Below are 10,203 nucleotides of genomic sequence, written 5' to 3' on the forward strand. Positions count from 1 at the left end.
CAGTTAATTAAAAGTAGTCTAACATAAATGTAAATGCTGTAATTTGATTATTTTAATAAACCATGTAACTTGGATGGATTCGATGCTGGCGTGAGCACAGTGCACACATCTGCTGCTGCTCACAGTGGTCCAAGGGACCGCTCAGGGAGTTTGTGTGTTCGCTCAGACACATGAAAAATTAGAGGGAACATTGGCTGGGAGGTCAGTTCCTTGATCATTAGATTAAGGTGAAGAAGAAGAAGAAATGCTCAGTGCACTATGGGAAGCCCCCAGCAGCCTAAGTCTATTGGGACATACCAAGGGAGTGTCACCTGATCCAATCCTAACTCTAACCTTCATAAAAAGGGAAAGTTTTGAGCTTAATCTTAAATCTAGAATAAAGGGCGTCTATCTCCCAATTCCAAAGTGGGAGCTGGTTCCACAGAAGAGAGGCTACTTTTAAATGCCCTCCTTCCCATCCTGGAGAGGGCATCCACAGTTTTCCAGCTGAAAACCATAGACTCAGACTGTGAGCTGCTAATTGTCAGCAACTTCATGCAAGTGCATCCAGTGTGAAAGTGAATTTACCAAAACTCACATCCTCTGCCTCTTCATGGCTCCTTGAAATTCTATCCATAAAAGCAGTAAACAGAGTTAGTTGTGCCAATAATACTTTAATAATTATAATAATTGCTAAGTAGTATTCCAAGTACATTACTTTTTTATTCCTAGGTTGTAGACGATAAGGCAGAACACAAATTTGGGGACAAATTCTGTTAAGAAACAACTATCCAAGTCCATATGCCACAGAACCAATCTGGTCAAAGGTTCTGTGGTTTTGGCTTGTGCTCTGTAAACAGAAGGTGCTTTTAAAAACAGAGTCCAACAGTAAGGTGAATGTTTTCTTTCAACACTGAGATTTTTTTTCCACTCATGCTAAGTTCTCATTAAATTCTGTTGGCCTGTCTACAGTTTTCACTCCTGTGAAACTGTGTTAACACTTGTCTGGATTCATCTGCAGCTGAATTTGTTAAAATCTTTAAAGACAGCTGTGACGCAAACTGTCAAATGAGCCTTAAAATGGTGTAGTGTGTCTGCGCCATGGTAGACATTGAAGTGAAAATGGAGACATTATGACAACACTTTCTATGGTTTCAATCTGTAAATCCACAGTATGTGCTCTTAAACCTGTGCTCTATCCAACTCTGTGCCATTGCTTTGGCTGAGGTTTCTGTGGCAACCCTGCAATAATTAATAGCTGGTCTGGTTAAAGGCTCTGGAAGAGAAAAAGTAATGTTTTCAACACTGTAGGCATTGACTGAAGCTGAAAGACTGAAGTTTCAAAATATGTGGTACAACCATTCTGTGGACTCTGGCTTGTGTTGTTAGTCCATCCAAGTTATAACATACAAAGAGCTGAAGTGAAAGCAAGTGTTAAAAATGATGGGAAGTGCCCACTGTAGTCACTATCTGTAGTTTTCATATTATCTTTGATGGAGTTTTGTGTGCCTCTCTCTTTCCTCTGGCGAACTCTGTTGTGGCTCCCTTTGCTGTTACAGCCCACTTGTCAACCGGTTAGCATTCGACAACAGACAGCTTGATCTTCATCCAGCAACGTGCAGTTGGGGTTTTGGAAAACTGTATAGGAGGATGTTTGTGGTGGGTGAAAACCCCTCTCATGAAACTGTCCATATGGAACGGCATACGCAAACAGACACAACTGGTAGACCATAAAATCAAACTATGAATGTGTGTGAATGGTAGTTACTAAGCAGTTAAAAGCACAGAAGACAGTGCTTGGGTGAATGGATGAACGTGGTATATTGCATAGAGCGGGAGAGTAGAAAATCGCTATGTAACAATAAGTCCATTTACCATTTTAAAAAAAATCTCTGCATAAGCTTAGAAAATCGTCATAATTATCAACACCTCCAGTCATTAAGTGAACTGCAGTGTCAGTTATCTTTTCATGAGTTCAGGTTCATAAAATGTGCGCAAGCTTACAGCCTTACAGCCATAACAGTGAGACCTGTCCATTGTACCATGTGTTATACATCTTATATTACAATTGGGGGAACGACATGTGTACTAAATACCTATATCTATATATCAAGTGTCATGATAATGATAACTTTTTCACTTTTGGCCCAAAAAATGCCAGCTGGCCTCCCAACCACCCCCATGCTGGAAATTACTGCACAAGGCAAATGTAGTTGATTTACCGATTACTAAAACTAATACCATTTGATATTATAACAAGGGGGAACATCCCAAGCGGAAAAATAATGGCATCAGCAGTTCCTCTAGGTGACATTTGCAGCTAGCCAAAAAAGATAGTCAATCCTCATAACTCCAAGAGCTACGCTACATATATCTTTTCATGGGTAGTTCATAATATTGTCTGATAAAGATAAAATAGCCATGTAAAATAGCCACTTATCAGTCCTAGGAGTTTGCAGGAATTAGCTAAGCTTATCTACTCAAGACAGTATTTTCTTATGGGAGCTAGCAATCTGTCCCCGTTGGCAGAGAAAGACAAATATTATCCCGAAACCAAACAGTTCCTTCATGAATCAAATTCCCTATTGATGTGTGCCATAGTAATCCTTCGGCCAGCATATTTCTGTCTAGACAGGCTTCGGTAGACAAATTCTTCTGGTAATGTTAACTAAAGGTGACAGTTGTAAATTGTTTGACACTGGGAGCAAAAGAGAAGCGCTGAGTAAAGGGACCTGGGAGTGAGCAATCCCTTTGATTCACAGTTTAACAATTTATTGTTATTCTTCTTCTTATGTATTGCTGGCCAATAAATACCTAAATAAATACAGCACTTAGCATGAGTGCTGGTATCTGTCTTCATATTTTGTCAAAATAGCAAACTTGAGTACAGAGCTACTTAATAGTATAACAATTTCCCGTTGCAGCTATATAGAGCTATCATGGTAAGTGCTGATTGCGCAAAGGCACACACAAAACAGAAGATCTTCAAATGTGCATACAGGAGGAGAGACACTGATTAAATTCCCACTTGCAGTATAAAATATTCCAGTGGGATAGCATCAAGTCAGGGTCACATATATGTTGATTTGGTTTTTATGTGCAAGAACAGTGGGATAATACAATGTATTAGACTTACTGTATTAGTCTAAATAAACACAGCAAGACTTCAGGCGTCTAAACTGCTGTTGTGTTGTGTTTGTTGTTTATGTGTCTAAATTTGTTGACTTGATTTTATAAGAACTTTGCATTACGTGTGTTCAGAGGCTTGACAAGTTGCAAATGTTTACTTTACTTCAGGTCAAGGCACTACTTGCTATGGTCGAGTTAAGAAAACACTACCATGTTAAAACTCATACATTATATGGGTAAATATGTAGTATATACAGTAACTGGACCACCTGTGAATTGCTATTAAAGTGCAACATCTGAAAACATAGTTTGTCTCACCTCTAAGTGGGCTGATCTTGTTGGTGATCTCAGGATCTGCTCCTCCTTCACGAACATGACAAACACCCTCTCCATAAGGATCTGCAAAGTCTCCGGGGTGGCAGCTTGGTTGTTGTGTGGGCAGTCGCGGTAGGTGATATTCTGTTTCAGCTGGAATGAGAAGGACTCAGACCCTCGGTCTGCTGTAACCACTGAATACTCTCTAATAGAGGTGGAGGTTGCAACTGTAGAAAGAGAGATAGAGTCAAGCAACAAAAGGAACAATCGATTGATGCATACTGTTCAATCCTTGCCTTTACCTGAGGGGTAGTACTGGTAAGTCTCTTTGAAGGGCTCAATGGTAACTTTAGCACCAGGAGGAAGCAAGGGCACACTGCCGCTGATTACAGTATCCACGGTTAGGTGGTTGTGGTCATCGAGGCCACGGCCCGTCTGAATAATTGACAAGTGCTGGTTGCCAGGGTAAAATACAACCTCTGTGTGACGACTTAATTCAGCACCTTGTAACACAAATAATCATCAAATGTTAGAGCCAATCTATAGAGAAATATTTTTGATACTGTTTCAGTTATTATTTTACATGTTTGACTTTGTATAATATGTTGTTAGAGAATATATGCTGCGTGTTTAATTTGTGTCGGGTAAGAAAACATTACAGCGCATGTGTGGTAGCAGGTTAGAATGGGACGGCAATGGAAATGTGCGCTGTAGCAGCAAATCGTTTTTTGACCGTGACATCATTTGTTTGTATGAGTCAGAAATAAATCTGGACAGCTCACATTAAGAAGTGGAAGAATTATTTTTTCAAAGCTTGGGACAGAAACTCGCCACTACATCAATCTTTTATTTACTGGTTTGTACAGTGGCTTGCAAAAGTATTCGGCCCCCTTGAACTTTCCCACATTTTGTCACATTACAGCCACAAACATGAATCAGTTTTATTGGAATTCCAGGTGAAAGACCAATACAAAGTGGTGTACACGTGAGAAGTGGAACAAAAATCATACATGATTCCAAACATTTTTTACAAATAAATAACTGCAAATTGGGGTGTGCGTAATTATTCAGCCCCCTGAGTCAATACTTTGTAGAACCACCTTTTGCTGCAATTACAGCTGCCAGTCTTTTAGGGTATGTCTCTACCAGCTTTGCACATCTAGAGACTGGCAGACTCGCGGGGCGAGAAGGACAAGTCACCCTTTACTTACACAGCCTCACACACTATAGATTTTTTAAAGTTCTTGTGTACAATTGTTTAGCCACAGATGTAACTTGTGAAGTTCACAACAGAGGTAAAGAGATTTAAACACACCAGTTTAAGGAGGCAGGGGTTGGACCAGCTGCACAGGACAGGTGAAGAAGAGAGTGTCAGGGGAGATGTGCAACAGAAGTAGAGGAAACATTTTACAAGATGATAAATGTCAGATTTAGACAATTAAGGATTTTGTTGACAAGATTAAAAGACACGTCTATCAGAGTTCAGCAACATTTCATTTCAGTTAAATTAAAGTTTTTAAACTATACAGGGTTTATGTTCTCCTCTGATAGTAATCATATTGAACATGTCAGTGATGGAAGCAAGAATATAAAGAAAAATAGTAAACGTGTGTCTAATTAAACTTTTCCTGTGAACCTTAAATCATCCTTTAGTATGTTTGGTGTTACAAACTTGAAAAAGCACAGAAAAGATCATCAGACATTAATCTAATCAGTTTTCAGCCTTCATTCACATTGAAATGTTGAAATCTGTCCTGCAGCGTTTGATACCATTGGCCATAACATTTTATTACAGCTATTTTTAAATGGAGAGCTCATTTGCTCCCACTTGATGTGATGTTAGGGCGATATTTAATTTCGCCAGTAGGTGGCAGTGGCGGCTCAGACAAACGGTTGACTGGAAAAATAATCCCTCACAAAAGTAACGCAGGCCAGTTATTGCGATGGAAGCCGTCAGTAACACTGCACTGTTTGATGTGTTTCAGGTGAGAGCAATTTATGAGCACTACATACATTTATGTAAAGTCTACGCTTATTTAACATGTTTGGAGTGTAATTCTTGTTTATATGGTGTTCAATGTGAGCGAATAAGGGAGTTGTTCCACGTTATCTGTGGGTAATACTAGTAACGTTGAACGTGCGCTAGCTAAGTCATGTTAGCCTCCTCCATTAATCTCTGTAACCGTGTTGTTCCATCAGTAATATGAAAGAAAACTGTTAGCTGGTTTTAGTTAAAGTTATAGGAAATAGACCAGCCAGTACATGCTATGTTGTCTGTTGTTTACTGGTTTATTGTCTGTCATTTTCTCTATGTGCTGAGGGCTGATTACTACAGGGCCATTACATGTAATGCTTCACAAAAGTAACGCAGGCCAGTTATTGTGAAGGAAGCCGTCAGTAACACTGCACTGTTTTGCGGTGTTTTAGCGCAATAAACCTCCATGTGCACCTGAATGAACCCTGTCTTCCTTCAGTGTGTAACACATACATTTTCACTGCTATGCAGATGATACCTACTTTTATTGGTTAAACTGCTGGGATGTCTTAGATACATAATGAGCTTTAATTTCTGCTTCTAAGGTCAGCGCTGGGGGTGAGTGAACGCGCGTGCATGAGTGTGCATGTGCATATTAAATATTATGATCATATTAAAGCGTTGTACGCAAAGAGGTAAAAGATCACCATGGTGATGTTCCATTATTCTGAAACAGGGCAAACTTGTGAAATTCTAACGTGAGTGGCAGTTTGTTTTTCAGCCTCCACACTGCACAGGCCACCCTCTAAGAAGGAGAATCGTTTCTTAGCGTTATCTTCAAAATAGTCATTCCCAGTCCTGTGCCATCCCTGATCCAGGACCTTAAAAATCACTCAGGATGTCTCTGTTTCAAAACCCATTTCGGCCTAAAAGGAGTCGTCGACGGGACTCCCGAGTGTTGGCCAGCACCTACTTGGTGAGTTTATGAATTTTACCATCACACATGACACAAGGGCTGTTCAATATAACGATATTCAGGCAGCTGTTGAGCGGCAGCTGCCTGAAGCCCGGTTTGTCTGTCTCTGGTCCCCAAACAGCCCTGACCCGCTACAAGCCGGGGTCTATCAGCTGCCACGCAACAGGCTTGGGACGCCGGTGGATTATCTCTACTTGCCTCAAATCACGAACAGCCCTGACCCGCTACAATATGTATCAGATGGCGATATTAAAACGGCAATATTTTTTCATCATTTTGATGGTCACTGTAGTGGCTATATTCATTTCTTAAAGTTCTCTCTTTGTCTTATATTTAACATAACGGCATTATGGACGGACAAGCTTTATGCGTTGTCTAGCAACAACAACGGTAAAACTATCGTGTGGCTCCAACGTCCGCTTGTTTATTTTCCACATAAACCTTTCACAATAAAGCTCGAGAGCCTGTTGAGACTTTTCAAAATAAACTGAATCACGTGAAAGAGTGTTGTTGCACACTTGGACAATGACACTTCCAGGCGTGCATGAGTGCCTCGTGCATGCCTCATGAGGCACACAGAGGCCTCCTGCCTCACAGGCATTCACACTATTGAGTTCCTGTTTCTCTTTATTCTTTATCTTTATTGTGTGAATGCTGTAGGCATTCACACTATTGAGTTCCTGTTCCTTTTTATTTTTTATTAAGTGTGCCTATGCCAAGAGGCACACTTACTACTATTCCTTGGATTTATTATTAAGTGTGCCTATGCCAAGAGTCTCTCCACCTCTTCTTTATGAGAATGAGAATGGCTCAGAGAGATGAATAGCTACCTTGAGACCAAGCGGGCCAGGTTCAAATCCTGCTCAGGGCAACATTTTTTTTTTCACCACTTTTCAGCAAAATTTCTCCGTCTTTTCCCCTTTTCAGCAGAATTTTTTGCTTTTCACCACTTTTAAGCAAAAATCTCTCCTTCTTCACTTGTTTTCAGGAGGATTTTCAGTTTCTTCACCACCATACAACTTTTTGCAACTTTTCATCTTCTTCAGCTATTTTCAGCAGACAGCTTCAGCGTTAAGGCATCCACACAGCATTTTCAAAGGAAATGCAAATTTTTCTAGTTCTTTATACTTTATACTACTTTATTGTGTGGATGCCCTCAAAGGCTTCCACACTATTGAGTTCCTGTTTCTCTTTATTGTGTGGATGCCCTAAAGGGCTTCCACACAATTGTTTTCCTGTTTCTCTTTATTGTGTGGATGCCCTAAAAGGGCTTCCACACTATTGAGTTCCTGTTTCTCTTTATTGTGTGGATGCCCTAAAAGGGCTTCCACACTATTGAGATCCTGTTTCTCTTTCTTCTTTATTATTGTGTGGATGCTTTAGGCATCCACACTATTGAGTTCCTGTTTCTCTTTATTCTTTATACTTTATTATTCTTCAAGTTGCTTCCGTGCGTTTTTAGCGTGGATCTACTTCCACAATTTTCAGCCGATTTTCACCGTTCAAATTTTAAACTATTCTGCTATTTCTGCTAATTCCGGCAATGACTTTTGGTATTTTTGCTATTATACTTTTTAAAATATTAAGCTTTTTCCTTTAATTTGTCCCATTGAAATGAATGGAAACTTCCAAAATTCTGCTAAAACTTGCTTGTTTTTGAAACTTAACTACTTTTTCCTACTTTCACGTAGAACAACCATTCAAACTTTAAAATGTTCACAAATTATTAGGCTATTCATTAATGATTCAGCTTTTTCATATCTGTTACCGTTTTCATCTTATCCTCTTTAAGTTTTGAGTTGCAAAATTGTGATTTTTCACAAAATACATGCGTTGTTATGGTTGCTATGCAGTTGGTTCTAAGTGAGCCACTGTACCTTTGGCAATTTTCTCTTCATGTCCGAACAACTTCTTGCTACTTGCTCAATTTTCACTCAACTTCCACAAATTATACATCAAAACATAGGTATTTTTGCTGGCTTTCAGAAAATGTCACTATCATGGTTGTGAGATTTATAGAATTTTGGCAAATCTCCTCAGACCGACACAAACTCTGAAAACTCTCCATAGAAAGTCAGTGGAGAGTTTGTTCAAAATCACCGCTTGATTTCTGTAATGAGAGGCATTTTCGAATCGCCATATCTCCTTAACGAAGCAAAGTTAAGACATAAGGCTTGTCCCAGTATATCTTCAGACACTCCTGACGCTCACAATTCAAGAATTTCTTTCTCACCTATTACCGTTCTGAAATGAGTTAGACTTGTTTGAGGGTAGGAAATTAGTCCCTTCGCTCAGATTTCTTCAGATTTCAAACTCTGGAAATGAACCACTTTTTTCTCTCGTCATATCTTTTTAATGGATTTCCACAGAGACCTGAAAATTTCCATGACTGTTCACCAAAGCCTGCTGTCTCTTACGGTGAAAGAATGATATTGATACTCCAAATAGATTTAGAGTTAGAAAGCGTTGTTTGAGGGCAAGTCAAGGCAGTTTTGTTTTTGCTCTACTCAGTTATGGTGCATTAGAAGTCAAATATCTTTAATAATTCATATTTTAATGATAAATTGTCAACACTTTAAGATTCCCCCCATCTCTTCTGAACAAAACGGTGTAAGAATGACCGTTCTAGCCCCGACGGTTAGGAAATTATGGTCATTTGTTTGAGGGGAGTCGTCATTATGAGAAATAGACTGCAAAAATCCTGTGTCTCTGTGCTGCGTGCACCTGTTTTGGCGGGAAAAAGTGTACAGGCTCTCTGATTGGTGGATTCAAATTCAGCAGCTCCCAGGCTGCTTGACTGAGCTAGAAACTTACTTCTCTCCCTGTGTGTGTGTGTGTGTGTGTGTGTGTGTGTGTGTGTGTGTTTGACAGAGAGAGAGAGAGAGAGAGAGAGAGAGAGAGAGCCTTTTATGGGATGATCTCATTGTAAGATTCAAATTCAATATATTTAGACTGGTTGACTGAATTTGATCCTGTGTGTGTCTCTCTGTGCTTGTGGGACTTTTTGTAGCTGTCCATTTTGCTTTTCCAATTTTTCTATTTAAGTTATTACTATTGTGCTAAGTCATAGCATTTGTGCTGCTTTTCAGTATTTGTGCTAAATACAGCATTTCTGCTAAATCATACTATTTCTGCTATTTTATGAGATTTGTGCTAAATACAGCATTTGTGCTAAATCATACTATTTCTGCTATTTTATAGGATTTGTACTTAATATAATATTTCTGCTTAATTATAGTATTTCTGCCATTTTATAGTATTTGTGCTAAAACATAGTATTTCTACTAAATGCAGTATTTCTGGGTAATCATTGTATTTCTATATATTTCTGCCAGGTCCCCAGGGAGTCAGTCCTAATATTCAAATTTACATATCAGGACCTGGACGGCTTCCCAGCCAGCCAATCATATCTGAGTCCTGGCACATTCAAATTTGCATATTGGGACCTTCATGGCTTCTCAGCCAGCCAATCATATCTGAGTCCTGGCACATTCAAATTTGCATATTGGGACCTTCATGGCTTCTCAGCCAGCCAATCATATCTGAGTCCTGGCACATTTAAATTTGCATATTGGGGCATTCATGGCTTCCCACCCAGCCAATCATATCTGAGTCCTGGCACATTCAAATTTGCATATTGTTGCCTTCATGGCTTCCCAGCCAGCCAATCATATCTGAGTCCTGGCACATTCAAATTTGCATATTGGGACCTTCATGGCTTCTCAGCCAGCCAATCATATCTGAGTCCTGGCACATTCAAATTTGCATATTGGGACCTTCATGGCTTCCCAGCCAGCCAATCATATCTGATTCCTGGCACATTTAAATT

This window comes from Oreochromis aureus, linkage group 19 (assembly GCF_013358895.1).
Source record: "Oreochromis aureus strain Israel breed Guangdong linkage group 19, ZZ_aureus, whole genome shotgun sequence".
In the NCBI taxonomy this organism is placed as follows: domain Eukaryota; kingdom Metazoa; phylum Chordata; class Actinopteri; order Cichliformes; family Cichlidae; genus Oreochromis; species Oreochromis aureus.